The 22,560-nt window shown below is 50.6% G+C and overlaps 1 long non-coding RNA gene across 1 annotated transcript in view; it reads right to left on the reverse strand.

The window, feature by feature from the left end:
• LOC132689057 (uncharacterized) overlaps positions 1-22,560 on the reverse strand; it is a 185,171-nt gene that overhangs the window by 159,154 nt on the left and 3,457 nt on the right. The window contains exon 2 of the long non-coding RNA XR_009614826.3: positions 5,269-5,370. This is a non-coding gene — a long non-coding RNA (uncharacterized LOC132689057). The remainder of the gene's footprint in view (positions 1-5,268; positions 5,371-22,560) is intronic.

A 22,560-nucleotide genomic window follows, 5' to 3' on the forward strand; every position in this document is an offset into this window, starting at 1 on the left:
TGTGTGTGAACATTCAGATCTTAGCAACTTTCCTTTTTTTTTTTTTTTTTTTTTTTTTTTTTTTTTTAATTTTTTTTTCAACGTTTTTTATTTATTTTTGGGACAGAGAGAGACAGAGCATGAACGGGGGAGGGGCAGAGAGAGAGGGAGACACAGAATCGGAAACAGGCTCCAGGCTCCGAGCCATCGGCCCAGAGCCCGACGCGGGGCTCGAACTCACGGACTGCGAGATCGTGACCTGGCTGAAGTCGGACGCTCAACCGACTGCGCCACCCAGGCGCCCCTTTAGCAACTTTCAAGTACGTAATACCATACTGTCCTCCACAGTCACCATGCTGTGCACTGGACCCCCAAAACTTGTTCATCTTGTAACCTGCAGTTTGCACCATCATCTCCCCACTTCCCCCACCCCCTGGCAACCACCATTTTACTCTCTGTTTCTGTAATTTGGCTTTTTTTTGAGATTCCCCATATAAGTGGGATCATACAGTATTTACCTTCGTCTGACTTATTTCACTTGACATAATACCCCCAAGATCCATCCCTGTTCTCACAAATGGCAGGAATCCCTTCTTTTTAGGGCTGAATGAGACCCCACTCTGTGTGTGTGTGTCCTTTTCTTTATCCACTCATCCGCTGATGGACACTCAGGTTGTCTCCATGTCTTAACTATTGCGAATAATGCTGCCATGAACATAGGGGTGCAGGTATCCCTCCAAGATAGTGATTTCATTCCTTTAAATTGCTGGATCATATGGTAGTTTTATTTTTAATTTTTTGAGGAACCTCCACACTGTTTTCCATGGTGGCTGCACCGATTTACATCCCCACTAACAGTGGCACAAACTTTTAAAATTAAAAAACACATGTACTATGTGACCCGGAAATTCTGCTGGGGAAAAGTTATCCTACAATCACACTTGAACTTGTGTGAAATACAAAGGCTATTTGCAATATTGCTTACAATAGGGAAATAGTGAGGATAACCTAAAAACTATAAATAAATTCTTGGGAAGATAGATTATGAGACATCCTTAAAATGGAATGCTGCTTTTCTAACAGTATAGAACAGTCCCCAAGACGCCTATTGTTAAAATTGACCAGGAGAGGAGAGGGAAGGGGAGATAGGGAACAGAACGGTGACTGTAGTAAGCCACCATTGATGCAGGGGACGGTGGGAGAGGAATAGAGCATAAATATATGGGCTGTCTCTGGAAGGACAAACAAGGAACCAGTATCGACAGCTCACTCTGAACAGGGAGGCTGCATTGCCAGGCCACGTACCCTTTTAAATTTTATGCCACGCACACGTATTACCTAATCTTTTTTTTTTAACTTAAAACATAGTACAATTGCCATCTCTGGGCCATTTAAACAGGGATGACTATTTTAGTGGACTATCATAAAAAATACTCAAGCATTGTTAGAACGGTCCAAATATATTCTCCTATAACCCGAGAATTCTAGGAATTTCCTGAAATACATCAGCACCGGCTAATTTCATTGCGTTCAAGAGGCGGAAAAGAATTTCTATTAGATTTGTAGAAGCATTGCATGCTTTTGACCTCCAAGTCCCCAAATCTCCTGGCATAGAGCAGAAGGGAGTTTCTTTGGGTCACCCAGCCTCCTGCAATGGCCTTCAGAACGGACAGGACTTCGTTCCACACGGCACTTAATGACCACCCAACTCCCAGGGGCCATCACACACACAGGCATGGGAACAGAATGTGGTTCTCAACATAAATGGAATTTGGAGCTATTTTCAAAGCTAGAACTCATTCAGACCGTAATGTGAAGGCATTTTTAGCTTCCAAATGGTAACTGACATTTGAAGGTTTATAATCTGCCAAGCTCCTACATGAATTCTCTCTTCTAATTTTCACCGTGATGATGTGAGAGGGGGTCCTCTCCTTATTTCCATTTACAGGTGAAGAAACTGGCAGGCTCAGAGGTGTTTGTCCAAGGTCACAATGCAAGACTCAAACTCAGGCAGTGTGACTCCAGCAAGCCTCCCCTCTGTCCACCCTACAAGGCTTTTAAAATCACAAAGCCTTGCCTCCCACCTGCCCGAGGCCACTATGTCAGGCAGCAAAGCGTCAAGTGATTACACGGTGGGCAGGACACGGAGGAAGGTCTCCCTCATGTGAAACAAACTGCCCACACCCCCGTGCTCCTAGCGCCACTTATGTCTCTAAGCAGCAAGGTCCGAGTCAGCCGTGAAACCCAAGCGGGAAAACGTGGTGGTCAGGAGCTAAGATTCTACTACTTCCCAGCCATGGAACCTGGTTTGCTAGATTTCTCTGGAGAAACAGAACCAATAAGACAGATAGAGGCAGGGAGGGGTTATTATAAGGAATTGGCTCATGCAATTAAGGAGGCTAAGAAGTCCCACGATCTGCAATCTCCAAGCTGGAGGCCCAGGGTAGCGACAAGTATAGCCCAGCCCAAACCTGAAGCCTGAGAAACCAGGCAGCTGATGGTACAAACCCCAGTCCACGTCCAAAGTCCTGAGAACCAGGCTTGCTGACATGTGAGGGCAGGAGAAGATGGCCCTCTGAGCTCCAGCAGAGACAGCAAGCCTACCCTTCCTCAGCCTTTTTGTTCTACGTCGGCCCTCAACAGATTGGGCGACACCTGCCCACAAAGGTAAAGGCCATCTTCTTTAGTCTACTGATTCCAACGCTCATCTCTTCCAGAAACACCCTCACAGACACACCCCGAAGTCCTGTTTTACCAGCTATTTAGGCATCCCTTAGCTCGTCAGGTCGATGCACAAAATTAACCACCGCTTGGAGCCGGTGACTTAGCCATCGGGTAATGAGGTGGTCTGAGTAAAGGGCCTGGCGTGCAGTAGATCATCAGTCCAGGTTAACCAATGGATCACAGTATCAGGAACGTTACTGTTTTATTGTACGACGTTTCCATCTTGCACAACTCAAAAGGGAGCTCCTGAATGGAGCTGTGATTCCTCTCAATCGCTCTCCCCTCCTCCTCTCCATCACCAAGCACAATGCCTGGCACACAGTAGGTCCTCCGTGTAAATGTGTGAATGAAACTGGATCCACTTCAGCCTGAATATCTTTAAAGGGTTGACACTGTATGTGTGATCTGACATATTAAGTCTGCCAAGGGTGAGTTGCTGCTGGGAGGGACACTTTCCTGTGACTGAAAGAGGCTGGATGCACAGGGCTGGGGGAGGGGTGGTTCCAGGCTCCAGCAACTCCTCTCCCCCTGCACAACCCCCACCCCAAAAGTTGCCTCTCCTACAAGCATGTGCCTCTAACACCTTTACAATGACAACAACTCCTAAGGCTTTTACTCCACAACTTTGCAAAGATTTAAAATAGTACGAGAAAAAAAAAAAATAAATAAAATAGTATGAGAGAGGGGGTATACTGACTCAAATTCACACTAAACACAGAGATGGCAGGAACCTCAGACGCTGATCAGTGATTCTGAACCTTGCCGCAGGTTAGGATCTTGGGGAGAGCTTTTAAAAATGACCCATGGAATCAGAGTCTCTGGCATGGGGCTCGACATCAGTATCCTGAAAGCTCCCAGGTGGCCCAGATGTGCAGCCAGGGAACTAGGTTCCCTAGCCACTAGGTTACCCAGTCACACACCCTTCCATCCACCTATGGAATCCACCTATGTCAAATTAACCGTGAACCATTTTAACGTGAGCGATTCAGTGGCATTTAGTATGTCCACAATATCGTGCAGCCAACACCTCTATCTGATTCTAAGAGACTTTTGGCACCTCAGAAGGAAAGCCCAGACCCATTAGGCAGGCACCCCCAAATCCCTTTTGCCCAAGTTCCTGGAAATCACTAACCTACTTTCTGTCTGCATGGATTTAGCTGCTCCGGAAATTTCACTGAATCGGCATCACACAATCTGCGACCTTTCATGTCTGGGGTCCTCCCACAGCATCGTGTTCTCAAGGTTCACGCACATCATAGCACGTGTCAGTACCAGGTTCCTTCATGGCTGAGTATTCCAAGTACAGATCTACCACACTGTGTTTATCCAGTCGTCCGTCAGAGGACACCTGGGCGTCACCCAGTGACGGTGTTGCGTCACCTCCTTCTAAGGGAGGCCCGGGGAGCACAGGGAGCTTGCGGGACCCACACGACTCTGGGAGGCAGACCGCGGCTTGGACCCTCGTCTCTCAATTCACACTCAACGTCACTTCTGTCTCCGCTGCTCTCCTCCTCAGTGAGCCTGTCAGCCTCCTGAGCGTGTCAGCTTCCCAGCAAGTGTGTCAGCCCCTCCAGGAGTGCACTGCCCCCCCTGTGAGTGTGTAAGCTCCCTGGCGAGTGTGTCAACAACCTGGTAAGTGTGCCAGCCCCCGACAAGTGCACTGGTCCCCCGGTGAGCGTGCCAGCCCCTGGTGAGTTGAAAGGGGCACCTGAGGGCCGTCTGTGTGTGTGAGCAGCACTCCGTCTGCTGCTCAGCTCCCCCACGGGGAGGGATGGGAGAAAGGACAGAGGGTGGGGAGTGAGAAGCACACCCGGTCCCCACCCAGACAGAGGGTGGGGAGTGAGACAGGCCTCCCGGTCTCTCAGTTCCCTGCCCCAGGCCGGCCCACGGGACCCCCAGAATCTCGGGCTGGCACCCCCAGGAGCAAGAAAGACCAGACACTCAAAGCAACTAGTGCACTCAGGAGGTGAGCCCAGGAGCCCGAGGAAGGGTGTGGGAAGGAAAGGAGCCAAGACAGGGCCCACGGATGCCCATGGTGCCCATCACTGTGGGCACCTCTCTGGTAGCCAGCAGGTGGCTCTGCAAAACGGTATAGACGGTGCCCCTGAACTGCCCCATCTGAAGGGGTGTTCATCCTCCAGTCTCCCAGGAATCATTGCTCCTGGGGCTTCAACTCCATGATGCTGCGGGCTGCCCTACACTGGGCTGAGAGAGAGCCCTCATGCAGAGAGCGACAGGTACCAAGGTGGGGACAGGCATAGTCAGTGACGAGGGCAAAGGGCGGACACGGATAAAATGTGTTCTCATCTCTATTTCCGAATCTGCAAAATGGGTCTGTGAGTGAGACAGCGTATAAAGCGCAGAGGCAAGGCCACAGCAATGTTCAGTATTTGCTCTCCCCGACCTCACCCCCACTTACTGAACACACACTTACTGAGCACCTACTACGCACCAGGCATTTTTACTGAGGGCTGTGGATAAGAGAGATGCTGCCTTGGTCAGCTTGGGCTGTGGTAACAAAACAACGCAGACTGGGGGCTGAAACAACAAATACTGATTTCTCACGGTTCTGGAGGCTGAAGTCCAAGGTCAAGGTGCTGGCACATCTGGTGTCTGGTGAGGGGCTGGCTCTTCCTGGTCTGCAGATGGCCATCTTCTCACCGTGTCCTCACACAGAGGGGGGAAAAGAAAGCGTTAGTTCTCCTCCCCACCAGGGGGCTCCACCCTCATGACCTAATCACCCCTCAAAGGCACACCTCCCCAAACTGTCACATTAGGGCTCATGTGAGTTTGGGGGGGGGCCGGGGGGAACAGACATTCAGTCCATAGCAGAGGTAATCCCTGTGTCTGGTACACTCACAATCTGGTGGTAGATGAATGGGACCTCCCCCTCCTCCTGATGCAGAAGGACCAAAACGTGTCCGAAGCTCCAAGTCCATCAGTCGGGGGAAACGCAACCAGCCCCTGCTCTCCCTTGATTTCAAAACCATGGACCCATCCTGACCCAGATCCCTCGTCCGCCTCCTCTCGGAGCTGGTCACTAAGAGAAATGAGCCAGTTAGGGCCGCGGTTCTTTCGACCAGATCCACAGGTCACTGCCAATCTCAGCTCAAGGTTCTGATGGGCGCCCGCACACTCCCTGCAAAGCTGCTGAAACTTAATTCGGGACAGATGGGAACTGGTCAGCCGTCAGCCATTTTCAATCTTGGAAACCTCCAAAAATAGCCAAACCCTAATGCATATTTCAGGTTGGACTTGTTTATTTTCCCTCGCTCTGAGCCAGCAAGCTAATTTCCCCAGAGGGAGAAGGCAAGCAACGGCTGCTGCCAGAAAACAGAAAAATCGGCTTTAGCTTCTGCCTTGATTGCCCGTGGGGAGATGCCTCCCGGGCTCCACGTCTCAGTGCTCTCAAAGAGGCCCGGCGACCAGGGCCTTTCTCTTCCGTGGGCGAGACATGGGAATAAACCCAACCCCGAAGCCCAGCAGGTGCCTGACTCTGGACACAGACAGCCGGGCCTCTCGGCTTGCAAGAGGAGAAGCAGGAGGCAAGAGCAGGATGCCAGCCTTGATCCTGTCTCAATAACCAGGCTAGGAGGGAAGAAACAAAAACAAAAACAGAAGTACTGCGGCTTAAATTTCAGAGTGAGGAAAGACCCTGGTAGACCTAGGACCCTGACAGACCTAGTGTCTACACAGCTAGGGCCAAGGATGGAGGGATGGTGGTTGGTCTTAAGTGAAGTAGGAGAAGGAAAATCTACGATTGGCATGGATTCCTGTCACAGGAGCACAACTATATTTAACCGGCATGGAGGGTTGTCAGAACACAAGCTAGGAAACCTTGACTTACCCATGCACTGGCTGCTAGAGATTTCTGGCTCACCTTGAGGCAGAGAAGGTCATGGGCCCAGACCTCTGCACAGACTTTCCTTCTGCCAGTAGAGCTACTTGGGTAAGGACCGCCCTGCCATCTCCCCAGGTCCTTCCTGTCTGGGGCCTTTTTTGGCTCTAACAGAAACCTCGTTCTCCCTGGGGCTGTAAGGGTTGCGTGATTCCAGAACCTCAAAAAGGAGAGGCAGAACTTGGCTCCAGAAAGAACCAGACGGCAGGAAAGCATCTGGCAGCGATCCTCACTCTGGGGCTTCATAGAGACCTGGGTGGGAAGCGGTCCTGGTCTCCCTCTCCCCGCTACAGAAAAGCAAGGGGCAAAACTCCACACGCAGGACATTCACAAAGAAGGGGAGGCGCTGACCCAGACAGCCAGGCTGAATCATCGCCCGCGAGACAAGCTTAAACCTCCACACTGCTGTTTCCTGCAGAGTCTCTTGATAAAATGACCAAATCCCCCAAGATCGGAAGCTCTTTTCGTCTCTTCTGGAGACATTCTGGAAGGCGTGACCTCTAAGAGGGGATCCAGGACCTCAAGGGTAGGAGCAAAAGAGGAGGCAAAATCAGGGCGGTCCGTCCCTTTGTGAATCTGCCCGGACACCGTCCTAGTTGCGTCCACACCTGTCGATTCTACGTGGAAGGTAGTCACATTCTACTTTTGGCCAAATCTTATCAGTTAAACGGGTCTTGTGGTCTTAGTCTTAATTTACACACAAAGAAAATCGGACTCCAAAAGTTCACGGGACCTGTCCAAGGTTACTCAGGCAACAGATGATGGAGTCAGGATTTGCATCCGCGTGAAAGCTGAGCGAACTCTCTTCACTGCGCTGCTTTAGAAGACATGGAAATTCCAGGAAAATGACACGCTATTTTTGAGGTGGTTCCACAAAGCCATCTCCTTCACGGTTCTGCTAGTCAGTGCCCAGTGCCAAAAGGAGGTATTGGCTTTCCTCTCTCCTGTCTCTCCTCTGCCTGAAAACCTCATTTGCATTAGGTCTTAAACAATACTTTTGGCTCATGCTCTTAGGAAACAGTGGAGGATGGAGAGGCTAGCTCTTCCTGGAGACTGCCAATGTCTAAATCCAAACTGTCCCTCCAGTGACGGGTGGTCCGCATGGACCTCGTCCAATTCTTTTTCACTTCCAGAAGAGTTGGTGTCTGTTCCACGTGCCCTGTTTTTCGAGACAACTTCCTCTTGGAGAAGGGCTGGCACATACGGGCATCTCCTGGTTCTTCCCCAGCTCTGCTCATGGCAGACATTTTGTATCAGTCTTGGCATTTCAGCCCACCGATCCCAGCCTCAGCCTCAATCTTCCCTGCTTAAGTTAAGTACCACGCACCTACTGCCAACCAAAGAAATCCGCTTCCCATCCTTCTTCTGTGGCAAAATACTCCGTCCAACTGCACTTCCGAACGATCCTTTTGCACCGGAAGAGCAGTATCTCCCCTCTCCCCCAGGAAAGTGCTGAGTGCAAGGCTCATTTTAGAAAAGCCACTTCCTATTCCAGAGCCTCAGTGTGGAGTACACTGTGAAACCATCTACCCTGACAATTATTAACTAAATATGAAATTGTCCCAACGTGAATTCATGACAAGACCATTGCGTGGGACTTCACCTTGGTTCCCAAGGGCACTGTGAGGTCAAGGACACCAGTCCCGGGTTAAACTACGTGTGAGCCTGGCCAACCCCCACCTCCACCACCATGCAGGTCTGCACGGAGCTTTAGTAAGTTACATGATGCAGCAGATTCTACATGCACTCCAAACTCAAGGGCACAAGTGCCTGCATTATTTATAGTTCCTGTGCAGCATTCCTCACAGGCAGATGCACCATACGCCGTGACCTGTGCAGGGGAACTTTGCCTCCCTCCCCTAAAGGCAGCAAGTTAAGAAAGTAAAATTCCAACAGTCAGGACTTGTCCCTGCTGCTTAGGCAAGACAAAGAAGCCAGAGTTTCTGGAGGGGCAGATCACAGACTCAGAAAAGGTTATGATAAGACTCAGCATCACCAAAGCCCACCCAACAGAAGGCACCATGAGGAGGAAAGAAGGTATGGGAAGGGAAGGGGAGGGGAGGGGAGGGGAGGGAGGAAGGCAGGCACTCAATGCGTCAATGCGTACAGGTTCCTCTTCTGTATGAGTCCTACTCAGTAAATTATGCACTGATTTTCCTCTTCCTTGTCCTCGGGAATTACAATCAAGCTCTGATTCTGCATATTGCCTGAGTTTAGCCACATATGTTCAAATTAAAGATAAACTCTCTTCAAGGGGAAACCGTCCCTTTCAAAAGTGGAAGCCTACTTGAAATGTAAATGTTGCTTCAGTCCTAACCGGAGGAATACTTCTGACTCACGCTGGAATCCAGTCTGTCCCTCCATGTGGCACGTGCACCGACACTCCACGCCTGTGCCCCTGGCAGACATCACTAATCAATCGTGCCTTTCTTTCACTCTGAGGTGAGAAGCAGCCTCAGAACTGCCCTCTGCACAGAGCTCCAGGAAGCCACTCTCAGTGCCCGGGGGCTGACATGTGAGAGAAAAGCTGTTTGCCACTCTGCCATGGAGAATTTACTTATACCAGGCACCCAACTCTGACTGCCCTGAACGACACAAAATCCTGCTTCCTACTTCCACTCTTGTCTACCATGGTCCTTAGCTGTGCCTCAACACCCAAGCACCATACACAGACTGTGTCCACAGAGGGATCCAGATCATTCCAGCTTTCCCACATCTTCTCCTTGAATTATCCAGCCTCATCCTATTCTACCAACAAGATCTCCCCTGTCCCTAGACTTAGCACTTCCCCATTTTCCTGTGGTCCCTCGGAATCCTAACATGAGGACCCTCCAAAGTATCCTTATCACACCCCCTTGTAACTCAAGCCCTGGCTGACTTGTCCTAATCGCTTGGAAAGAAAGATTTTGACAAAGTCTGCTTACCCTAGAAACACGATAATGACAGTTGAGCTGGTAACATTCACCAAGCATCTTCACATTCGTGATCTCAGGTGATAAAACACGAAGTCTTGGGAGGTGAGTCTGTAAAGACCATGAAGTGTGAAACCAAACATCAACAGGTCCAAACCTTGGCTCGACCCATCACCAGCTGGGGAGCTGTAGCACATCACTCTGCCTGCCCCAGCTACATTTTCTTCGTATTATGGAGAACTAGTGGTCCCTACCTCCCAGGGCTGCTGCAAAGATTAAATGAGATCATGCACACAGGTGCTTACCATAATGTCAGATGATGAGAAGAGGTTGGCTGCAGTGGATGCTGTCTTTGATTTGGTTTCTGAGAAGATCCTAAGGTAAGGGTTTGAACGCCATGCATTTGTAAGGAGATCCCAAGAAGCACCAGAGGGAAATAAGTCAGGGAAGGGAAAGGAACCGATACAGGGTGTGCTGTGAGTAGGTCACCACTGTGGGCAACTGGGGCTCCATCCCAAAAGGGACTCTGGGAGGCAGGGTAGAACACACCCCCAGAGCTATCCCATCTGTCTGTTTCCTTCTTCCACTAGGGCAGGTGACCTCCCAGACAGGCAGTGAAACGTGCTTTACCCATCCATCCATCCATCCAATAGCTACTGAATATCCCCTAGATACCAGCTCCTCCATAGGAGATGGGGATACCCTTGTGAATAGACATCACTGTTGCAGGTAAAACATGACCTCCTGGACACAGGTAAGCAATACAACAAGTGCAATGAAAGACTGCACGTAATAGAGACATTTTCTACAGCAGCGCATCTCGAAGTTCAATGCACATGTGAGCGACCTACAAAATATTACTAAAATACAGACTCTGCTTCAAGGTCTGGGATGAGGTTTGAGAGTTTACATTTCCAGCAAGCTCTTAACTAATGCTGAGGCTGTGCAAGTGGAGAAAAGAAACTCTAGAGAATTCATGGGGGAAGCAAAGGAGGAATTAATTCATCCTTGGGAGAAGGCACCTGCTTCCTCATAGGGTCATCTCAGCATTGGGATCTTTCGGGGAGGAGGAGGAAATTATGAAGTCCATGAATGGGAAGGGATCATTCACAATTATTTAATCCGCATATACAAGAAGGCCACTCTCATACCATCTCCAAAAAGGGCCATCCGGCGTCTTCATAAGGACATGGAGAAGACAGCTCACCCTGACTTGTACTGTTTGAATATTTGAACAGCCAAGAAATTCTCCATTCTCCCAGCTATTGCAGGAGAGTGAGTGGAAGGAACTTTACAAAACCAGCAAGTCTCCTGGCAGCCGGGAGCAGTCTCTGGCTTGGACCCATGGGACCAGAAGCAGAACGCAAGCTTGGGACAAAGTGGCACACCGATGAGGCCTCAGCGACAGAGCATCTGAGCCAGATAAGGAGGTGAATGGACTTGGCCATCCAGATTTCCGATTCGTCCTCACCTTCATTTCCTGAGAAACTCTTCAGGCTCCCCCCTGTTCTTGAGCACATGCATCTAATTAAGCCTAAACGAGCTAGCTGGAGTATATGCAAATGGAGTTAGGTTTTAGCTGAAGTTGCCTAAACCCAGATGTAACAACAGGAACAGAGTATCACCCTGAAAGACCAACGTGAGCTACCGAACAGGATGCAAGAGCCTTGACGGTCAATCGATTGTCCACAGCTATGCGTGTACTGTTACTAAACTTTTCGGCGTCCACGATTATGTCGTAATCGTATGTTATGGGAAGACAGGGGATGAGATGGAGAATCCCACACTTAGAGTAAAGCCCCTCCTTTTTTTTTTCTCAGCCTGGCTTGAATCAGTTCCTCTTATTTGCAACTAAAAGATGCTTGATTAAAAGACAGGTTTCCAGATGGTCCAGGCCAGCCAGTGTTCCCAGCCCAGTGAGTATCGGCTGATGCCTAAATGAGCAATGTTACAGCCCAAAAGAAGGTAATTACGTGGGGTTTCTGGTATCCGCAAGCCATGAAGGAAGCCGTCCCGCATGCCTAACGTCCTACTCCGCTGCTACTGTCCAGCCTCTGAACAAGAGGAAGACCACAAAGTCAGCACTGCCGAAGGACGAAGGAGGATTTGGTGTTTGGACTGACCTCTGAATTCAAAGATGAGACTCTAGCTTCCAGTCTCCGCTCCACTACCGAGTAACCAAAATGCCCTTAAAGAAACCACTCACTCCTCAGTTCTTCCTACCCTAATGTGGACCTGCAGCACAAACGTTGTCAGCTTCCTGTCCGTCACCTGTAGCCTCTCCCCTCCCTCTGACAGCATCAATATGCTTTGGGCAAAACCGACTTCGCGCCCTGAAGCCGGGGTGGGGGGGGGGGGGTGGGTAAGCTCTGACTGGCTGAAGCCGACCAGTATCGGTCAGTCCCCAGCCACGGTCCCCGGTCCCCAGTTCGGGGCGGGCATGTGACCCACGCAGGTGCAAGGGAGCCGAATCTCCAGCCTCTTGCGTGGAATGTGGAAACACATTCCTCTTTCTGCCCTGAGGATGCGCATGAGAAAGCGTGAAGCGTTGCTTGTTGTATCCATATCGCAGCCATGAAAGAAACCAGCTTGAGAGTGAATCTGACTTGCAAAATAACTAAAAAAAAAAAAACAAATCACAGAGAAATGAAGGCATAGTAATAATCACACTGCACCCAAAATTGGTACTTCCTTTGGACATTTCTGTTCTATATCAGTAAATTCCCTTTATTTTTATGTCCATTGGAAAGAAGCTTTCTGTTGTTGAAAAACGTATGCATCCATCCATGGATGCCCGGCCTTTAAAGTGCCTTCCCACATCACAGGACGGTGTGTATTGCCTGGACTGAAATCACATTTGTCGTTTGTAGGAAAGGACCGTGTGAATCCTAAAATTCTGTAGAAAGGGAAGGGAGTGTCGTCTTGAAAACATCTGGAAGTAAAAGAGTTAACCTTTTTGCCGAGACCCAGAGACAATTTAGTTAAATGTAATGAAAGAGGCAGAAGGAAGGATTCATTTTGATAACAATTGGCTTTGAGAAGCAAAAGCCAATTATTCAAAGCTTCCTGCTTACTTATTTGGATCTGTTTAAGAGGCTCCATCAGGCAGAGCTGTATTTGCCCCTGACTGCACTGGTTCAGAGGGAGCTGTGAAGCAGCACATTCGCTCTCGGGAAAATGCCACCTCCGTGCTCGACTTGGAGGAGGGGGTGAGGAGTCCACTCTCCTGAGAGTCCTCACGGACAACCCATCCATCGCCTGTGCCACTCACAGAAGCTCTGGCCTGGGGATGGCGCGGGAACGCCAAAGGGGGTGGGCTTCCCGCTGGTCTTCCTGTTGGCGGAAAGGACCCTGGTTCAAGTCCACACTCTGCCCCTAAACCTGCATGGCCTGAGCCTCAGTTTCTTCATCTGCAAAATGGGAATGCTAGCCTTTGCTCTGTCAAGCCATATCATGGGATGTGCTAGCTGCACGTGGATATAAATCCTTTCTTCTTGCAGTTCTATGGGAAAGATGGGAAAGGAAGGAGAGAGGCAAGACCTAAAAAACCACAAAACTCACATGGAGAAATGGAGGGTACAGATAACAATGGCATGGATTTTATGTTATATCTTGGACAAAAATCTCTGCCGTGGCCTCTTATCTTGTCAGATAGGCATTCGACAGTCATGCCACAAAAATCCACTGAGTGCCTACAATGTGCCAGATACTGGGTTCAGACAGAAATAAGACAAAGTCTACCCTCACAGATCTTACTTTCTAGGGAGGAGAGACAAACAATAAATATATAAACAAATAAAAAAAGATTATTTCATGTATTAAAATTGTCCTTGCGGAAATCACATCTCTGAAACGACGAAATGATCATTCATCCGTGTTTGCTGTGTATTTTCTGTCTCTCCTGAGATAACGTAAGCTCTGTGAAGGCAAGAATCATTGTTACATTTTTCAATGTAGCTCAGCTTCCTAGCAATCGGAGGCACATAGTAGGTGTTCAGTAAAGATTTGCTGAATAGACGGATTTAATGCAAGGTGCTGCAGAAAAATAAAACAGGGTAATAGGGTGGAGAGTGCTGGGGTAGAAATAGGACAGAGATTCTGGTTTAGACAGAAGTCCAAGGAAGCTTCTCGGAGTAGGTGTCCTTTCAGTTGACAGCTGCATGGTGAGAAGTGGGCAGCGGATATGAAGACCTTGGGAATGCCTCCCAGGCAGTGAAGAGGGCATGTTCAAAGGCGCTGAGCAAGGAGGAGCTCGGTGTGCTGGAGGACTAGAAAGCCAGGGAGGCTGAAGAATGAGGGTGAGGGGAGAGCACTGGGAGACAGGGCTGGAGAGATGTGGAGTGAATTTTGATCCCTGCTAGAAGCTATAAACACGTTTATCAAAGTGCCTGGAACATAAAGAAGATGCTCTTTGAATATCTGGTAGGTCCAGGTGGCTCTCGTTTTGTGCAATGGGCAGTTGCTGAAGACTCAGGGAGTATTTAGTCTTTCAAAGAACCTGGGTGGGTGACGGCAATCGCCGTCTTCACATAAGACCTGTCATGGAGAAATGGGAACAGAACTGTCTGGTGTGGAAACTAAGTAGGGGCCACAGGAAGAGAGATTTCAGCCCATGTGAGAGAAACATCCTGCCAAACTCCACAAAGAGGAAATCAGAGCGGTAAGCTTCCCATCACTGGAAGATTTTAAGCCAAGGGTGAACTTCCAGTGGGTAAGAATAGGGAGGAGCCCAGGCACTGGGTAGACCAGATGACCTCCGAGGCATGCCAACAGACGGCTTCACAATCATCTCTTAATCTTGCTATCGAAACACACTAGCATTTGATCTCTGCCTTTGTTTACAAACCCCATCAGTGAAATGCTCACAGAACACATCTACTAATAAGATAGCAAAGACTGGAATGCATAATAAGGGATGAACGCATGCATCCTTTGTTCAATAATACAATATTTTTCTTGAATAATGCATGAGCTGCTTTTCATTTCGGAAATGAGAGAGTCTATAATCCCACTGTGCGTCAAGTGAATATTTTTAAACATTTATAAGCGGGAGGTGAAGACAATGGTAAGAAGCTTAGGGACAACAGAAACTTGGAACCAGGACAGGGAGAGGCAATTCCATTAGAATCCCAGAAGGATGGAAAGAACTGGAGAGGCCACCATTCATCCCTCTGCTGTGAGGGTGCCTGAGGTCATACCAAGCAGAAGGAAGAATCCAGGCCAAGTGACCTGCTCCAGAGAGCTTTCCCCCCAGGCCATGCTGATTTCCAGTCTCCAAGGAGGGCTGGAAGACGAAATCAACCTTGATTCCAGGAATATCAACCTTGAAGTCCAGCTCTTGATTCTCTAATCATTTTAAACTCCCAACCCTGGCCACACGGGAAAGTGTGATCCCATACACCGCAGTCACCCTGTGTGCCCCTGAGGGGGAGCAGAGGGCAAGGAGGCCAAAAGGCAGGTGAGGGCCAGATCATGGAAGGTCTCAAAAACCAAGCCAAGGAGGTTTTGACATCCACCCTCTGCTGACTTCTCAGACTAATGACACCTGCCATCCTCCCCAACCTTGGCCACCACTCTGGCTGTCTGTGTGGCAGGTAAACTCGTAGGGAGAGTGGTAAAGCTGCAGGTGCCTCTTTGATTTCCCCTTATTGGCCAGTATCAACACCTAGATTCAACACTCCACTAAAAGACTACATTTCTCAGTCTCCCTTGCCAGGTGCGACCACATGACCACATTCTGGCCAATGAGATGCAAACAGTTATGGGGCAGGGATGAGGGGAAGGGAGGATTCCCAGAAGGTTCTTTAGAAGGTGTTGAGGGAGAAGAGACCCCTTTGCTCTTTCCTTCCTTCCCCTTTCCTGCTGCCACACGAATGGAATGATCTGATTGGGCCCACTCCGGTAAGCTGGAGATGGGGATCAAGGCCCAGTTGACTCTCTGGGGTGAGGATGTTTGCAAAAGAAGACTCAGCAAGGGCAATGTAACAGATGCCCCCTCTGTGTGGGAAGGCCATGGAGAGTGAAACATCTGACTCTGAGCATTCTTTTAGGGATCTCTTTGTGTTCTATCTCAGAAGATTTCAGCAAGATGGGTGAAGAAACAGTGCAAAGAGTTTCTCGTTAAAAAAAAAAAAAAAGGCAGACATAATAACACCTAACATGTATGCCTTCAGCTAAGTGCTTGTCTGACAGGCACTTCATTTACTCCCTATGACAAAGCTATGGGGAAGGCAGGACTACTCTGCCTTATCGTGCCACCGAGGAAGTGGGTGCTGAGAGTTCACAGGCGGGTCTGGAAGCTGGGGGCAAACCCCACTCTGCCTCACTGCAGCGCATGCCTCCTCTCCCTCCCTTCTGTGCATGATCAGAATAGCTGTGTGCAGCAACAGAAACGAGGGCAAGATTGCTGGCTTGGCCAGAGACAGAACCAGGCATCACCCATGAGCCAAGAGCTGAAGGAACCCTACCATCTCAGGACAGCAGGAGGCCGTCCTGGAGCCACAGCGCGGCCCCAGAGAAAAGCGTGGAGCACAGCAGAGGAAAGACTGCGGCAGCTACATTGTGCACGCGTCAGTCCTGCTCATTGACAAATCCGACTCCTGTTCGGGCCCTGTGAGGTCTGCGGCTCCACCAGGCTGTCTGACAGCCCGGCAGGGGGAGAAGATATTTCATAATTTACGAGCTGAGAGGTGACGTGCTAACGTCCCCCAAGGGGAAAAGTCTGTTCTATTAAGATGCCCACCCCAAAAATCATCTTAAAAATAAGTTACCAACTGCTGAGCGATGCAGGCCCCGACATCCAGCATGTAGGGTGTCCCCATCCTGATTTAATGAATGAGGGAATTGAAGCTGAGCGAGGTTAAGAACCACGGTCAAGATCACATGCTCGGACAATGGCGAGCCAGGGATTCTAAGTGGCTGTTTGAAGTGGCTGTTCCAATGAGCCATATGCCACCTCCCAGAGCTAACGTCTCCAAGCAAAGGAAAAATGCGAACGGGGATCCAGACAAAAGAAAAGAAAAACGGATAGGCCTTGGAGCGGCCGGCCGTTCGTTCTCAGCAGAAGCCACCTCCCTTTGAAGCAGGAGGAGCTCAAACCAGCAGCGTGCCATTTCTGGGCTCACTAGGCAGACTCTCTACCCCTTTCCACGGTGAGCTCTCCTTTTTGGTCTAAGTTAGCATTTTAATTACCACGATTTTTACTGTACGCGAAGCCCACAGCAAGCACACCCCAGGGACCCCAAAGACAAAGAGGAAGCAAAAAACGAAGAAAGGATTGATAATAATGTTCATTTTTAAAAAGCAAATCTCAATTCTCCTTCCTTCTAAAGCTTTTGATTTCATCAACCCCAGCGAACGCTGCATGGAGGCCCCAGCTCTGGTCTCTCGGCTACCCGGCTCTGAGGGGTCCCCTCTGGTAGCCACCGTCCGCACAGCCCAAGGCGAGGAGCTTGAGGGCGCTGCTCTGTGGTCTCCTTCCAACCCAAACCCTAAGACACCTGCAGTGTGAATACAGCGTTGCGAGCATCGTGTCAGCTCAGCAAGAATCGTGCGTTTGGGGAAGGCGTGAAATCATGCCAGGTCCAAAAAGCGGCCCTGACTCCATCCTGGGGCGGGAAACCTGCTTCCATCCAGCCCAGAACTTACAGTTCACAGGTAATGGAAGGACACACCTCTTGTCATCGCTTATTCCCCTGCGCCCTGATTTCTTTCTGGTTTCCCTGAATGGCCTGCCAATGGAGGCAGGGCAGAGCTCCGGGAGGACACAGCCTTCGGAAACCACTCAGCCTCCGACCAGCTTTGTGACTTGGAAAAGTTACTCAGCCTGTCCACACCTCAAGTACCTCATCTTTAAAAATACCCAGAATATCTCATTCCCCGAGTTGCCAGGTTAAATGAGATCATGTTTGCTAAACACCTAGCATGGTGTGTAGAACACAGGAGCTGCCCCGTTAATAGTACGAATTATTAAGTGTTCTCTGTATCATCTCTTTTTCTCTGCTTCCAAGCTGGCCTGGCTTAGCAAACATGTGTTACAAACAAGCTCAAACATAAAAGGATTTCAAAACTCTACACTGCTTTGCGCACGTAACGTCTTGGTGTTATTCTCTGTGAATGGGGGACATAAGATTCCCATCAGAGCCATGGGAACAGAACGAGCGTGAAGATGACCTCCAGGTTTTGGATCATTCACTGGAGTCACTCACATCTGGCCCAAGATCCTCTGGGGCACATGTTCTGCTTGAGTCGAGCTGAGTTGCACTGAACTCAGTCAGGGATTGAGCTGAATTGGAGCCACCTAAGAGCAGGTGGCTCCTAGGGCTGCAGTCTTATGGACAGCATGGTCTCGTGGGCAGTACACGGGAGGGGAGATGTGGAAATCCACGTCAGGAGCACAGCCTACATCCTGGGAATCTGTCTCTGGTGGAGCAGGGTTGTACGCCTGGCTCCACCCTTCAATATCTGTATAACCCTCTCCAGGTCCTTCACTTCCTGACTCAGACTCCTCATCTATAAAATGGGGATAATAATGATACACACCTCATATGCCACGGAATTAAATAAATAAACATTTATGAAGTGCTTAGAACAATGCCTGGTACATAGTACAAGCCACAGAAGGGTTAGCTCTCTGTCACGGTTAGACTGTCAGCAGGTGACAGTGGGTAAGGGGGACACGCCTCTGCTGATCTGAGGGCTTCCTGAGCACCGGGGATGGGTCTTTCACATGCATCACATCAGCTAATTTTCCCAACAACTCTAGAAACATCCATGCAGTTCTTAGTGGCCTTTTTGCTTCTCCAGCTCCCACAAACCACCTGGAAGGAATAAAGAATGAGTCCAAGAGTAGCAAGACAAAACACAGTCTCGTTACTTGGCAGTTTGCCAAGTACCAGGCCAAGCGCTTTGCACACACTATTTTGTCTTAATCTGTACGGTAACTCTAGGAGATCTGATGCCGTCATCACCTCCCTTGTCACAGAAGGGCAATGTGAAGACCAGAGGGATGGAGTAACCTTTCCAGGAAGGCACTGGCCCAGCCAAGGTCCACGTCCAGACGTGCCGAGCTCTAGCCTTCGACATGCCCTGCCTCTCAGAATCCAGGTCTATGATCCCATTTCACAATGAGAAAGCTGAGTCTAGAGAAGGTTAAGCCACTTGGAGTCAGTCTCCGGGTCTGCTGTTCTCCGCCCTGCACCCTGGCTGCTCCACACACTGGCCTCTGCACCCCCCGCCTCCTGGAGGCAAGTGATGTTCGTTCTCTGTGGGGAGTTCCCGAGGGCGAGTCAGAGGCCAGGTGCTGGAGCAAAGGCGCACACACGGTGGCCAGCCTGGGGCGGCTGAGGCTCGCGCGCTGCTAGCGGGAAGAAGCCCGTCCCTGACAGCCTGATCCGTCCTGACTTGCTTCAGTGCGCAGCGGGGCTCTGGGAAGCAGGCCCTCCTCAGCACTGGGAAGCAGCAGCCACTGCCTCGTGGCTGCAGAGCAGGCTGGTTTCTGCAGCAGGCTATCGACCTGACTGCCGTGTCCACAGCCCTCAGGACCTTTCTCAGGCCTTTCTCTCTTCCTGTCTAGAAAGACCGACAGGGCCCCGGAAGCTGTTCCGCCTGCCAACACCGGATACAGTCAGGGCTAGAGACACCCAGGGCGTCGGTCTTACGGCTCCCGTAATATAACTTACAACTGCGGAGCTCCTAACCACGCCCCAGACAATCTCTCAGACACACATAAGGAAGAGAAGTGTAGTCTGGAGGGCTGGGGTCCAGGCAAGAATAAGGAGGCACTGGCAGGTGCTGAGCGTATCCTTCAGCTGTCGAGGCAATACCCTGATGTGACGGCTCAGGCACTTTGCGCCCACCATGTGGCTTCACCCTCTCGGGCTGTCCTCTGATGCTGACGTCACTCCCACGGACAGACGGGAAGCCAAAGCCAAGTGGGGCCAGGGGATATGGCCCTCACTTACGATCACACAACCATGATGTCTAGTAAAAAGGTATTAGAGAAACCGGGCCAAAAGGAGCCCCGGGGTCTCAGACGGAAAGTCATCAGATACACACGCACCTGCCTTGGTGTGTGTTTGCTCCCCTGTCAAGCAGCGGCACGGGCCCCACCGCAGCTCAGCCCCGCCCCCACAATCAGTTCTGGAGAAAACGGAGACAGTACAGTCGTGGCTTTGCCCCTTGCCAGCACGACACCTGCAGGCATGTCACGTAATCTCTCTGAGCCTCAGTTTCCTTACTTGTATGCAGTTGGGCAGCCTCACGAGGTCAGGGCCGTGAGGGTTTTGAGGACTCTGCTTCACGCGAGGCATAAGCCCAGTCTGGCACATAAGGAGGGGGCTGTCTGCTTATCATCACTGTTCTCGCTGATCCTCACCTAATTCTGCAAGGCAGGCAGGAGGAACCCCATTTTACGGATGAGAAGACCAAGGCTCCCTGGGTGAGGCTTGAGCCCGGGTCTGTCCGACACAGAAATCTGTGTCATCCCCTCTCAAACGCTGTTGCCCTCAGTGTGAGCGTTGCTGGTCCTCGTGGGAGCGCAGCCTGCTGACTGCTGGCAGGGACGGGAGGACACACTATGTGCCTCGGGACCGACGGACATGGACTCTGACTCCCTGAAGCCCTCTGTGCTGACCTGGCAGGAATGGCCTCCAAGTCCCCCGAGAGAAATCCCCTGACCCCAGACCAAGGTTGCGAGAGCTGAAGGGTGCCTTGGGGATATGATCACCCCCTCCCCTTTTAGCCCTGACCTGAGGAAGCAGGTGTGTGCCCGTGACAAGTGCAGAAGGAGTGTCTGCCACCTGGCAGGTGCTGAGCCAGGCGCAGCGCGTCCATCGCCTTTTTCACGCCTCTCTGCAACCCCTGTGATGGTGATGCCATTCCCATTGAGCAGATGAGGAAACTGAGGCCACGACAGGTGAGCTGACTTACTTATGATCACACAACCATGAAACAGCAGAGCAGGGATTCAGACTGAAGCCTGTCTGGGACCGACACCTTTGCTCTCTCTGCCCCATCACCACGCGGGAGGAGTTAGGGAGCTCCAACCCAGGTCACTGCTCCCGAATCTAGTGCACTATCAAGTACCTGCAAGGCACTGGGTAAGCACCGCCTGGCAGAGCAGCTGATGAAAACTGCGCGTCTCTATTTCCCATATTAAACTCCTGACAACGGCACAGACACTCCGTTTGCAAAGCGCTTCTGTGCGTCTTTAAACACATCTAGTTGAAGTGGCAAGAAGAACCAGAGCACTGCCATTTTCGGAGGAAAATGCAGAGCCCCAGGCCCCAGCCCAGACCCGCTCACCCAGAGTCTGCATTGTAACAAGACCCCCGTGTGATTTATGTGCACATCAGAGTTCAAGAGGCACCACCTTAGAACACCTGATCCAATCAACCGAGGTGAAAGGTTCTGGTTTGCTGTGACCAGAACCGCCAAATGACTCGTCTAAAGACACACAGCAGAACGGGGCCTGCACACCTGGCCCCTTGCTGCCCAGGACTGCCCTCCTGAGCATCCATTTCACTGCGGAACTGCCTCCTCCGCCTGAGTCCGAGCCCCTGCTCACACCTTCCAAGTGGAGGGAGGCTAGGTTGTGGGCACAGTCAATGAGTCTCGTTAGCTATCAGAGAACAAAAGTAAACGGCAGTGCTTGGAAGGACACGGTGACCAAGGCTCCCGAGCAAAACAGGCAGCAATTTGGTCATTAAAAGCTCAGCTTCCATAGTCGAGGATCTGACCTGGGTAATGCATTTGTCTGTAGCACACACTGCCACACAGAGACAAGCCTGTGTCAGCATCTCGTCGGAACCTGGCCCGTCTGGGGATGACAGTGAACCCAAGCCCACCCTGTCCTTCACTTAAGACCGTGCCTGCGGCCCAACTACTCGTGGATGCTTATCTGCAGAGTGCGGGTAAGCGGCGTCTTTTTTTCCCCCCTCTCTATCCGTTTTATTCTGTCTCTATTTGCAAAAGGAAAAGAATAACTGAGGGAAAATGTTTAAGTGGAGAGAGAAGTCTTGTGAGCGATCTTGAGTTTTACCGCTGCTAGGAAATCAGTCACAGGATTTTCGGGGTTTATGATGCTGACTTGGCTGCTGTTCAAGCAATGCGCTTGCAGCTTCCAACTGAAGCCGAGAAAGGCAACCGCTCCTGAGAAAACACCAGCAAGGAGCCTCCGGCTTCCTCCTCCTGCACAGAACCAGTCCTCTCGATAGCGCCCCCTTCCTGTCAGATGAGGACACTGGGGGGTCACAGAGGAGAAGCAATTCTGCCCAAGGCGGCACCACCAACGGCCTGGAAGTACCAGCCCAGCTCAGCTTGACTCCGAAACCCACACTTGGTGCCACACTGCCTCGTGCCCCCGCGGTGTTCATCAACTTCTGGTGCAGCTGATCACTCCACGCGTACTTTGCAAACATGAGACAGCTTCGCCCAGCTCTAGTATGCACCACCTCCTGGCTGCCCGGCCCTGAAAGGACCTCTGCCCATAGTCTCATCAGTCCAGAGATGAGAAGTACTTGCACACATACGCTGTCTCTCCTGCGTCACCCGTGGCAGACGGCCATAAACGATGAAGTCACCCTTCTTCTCTGCACCCAGACAGTCTCAGAAGCCTTCTCAACACCACCCCACAGGACACCACCGAACAACCAAGCAGAGTTAGCGTAAGAGGTTTAACCGGATGTGTTGGTGCTGGCTCGCAAGAACAGACCATGCGTATCTCTTGCCAACTCTGTAATTGATGTCCTCCATGGCCTCCACTCAGCCTATTTGGGGCTCAGAAGTTTGCTGAAGGCTGGGATTTTTGCTCAGGGCTTAGCAGTCACGCCTACAAAACATGGCTACTGGATATCTCCTCCACATCACATTCTTTCTTTCCACAACCACGTATGAGCACCTATGAACAAATCCAAAAATGCCCCTGAGACCCAGGGTCTATGAGGTATGATGGAGTGCTGATAGGGAAGGAGGTCAAAGAAAGCCTAACATTGATTAGGCAGCTCTTATGTGCCACCTACTGTTCCAAGCATGTATGTTCGTACACAT

This window comes from Panthera onca, chromosome E3, assembly GCF_046562875.1.
Source record: "Panthera onca isolate mPanOnc1 chromosome E3, mPanOnc1 haplotype 2, whole genome shotgun sequence".
Classification (NCBI taxonomy): Eukaryota; Metazoa; Chordata; class Mammalia; order Carnivora; family Felidae; genus Panthera; species Panthera onca.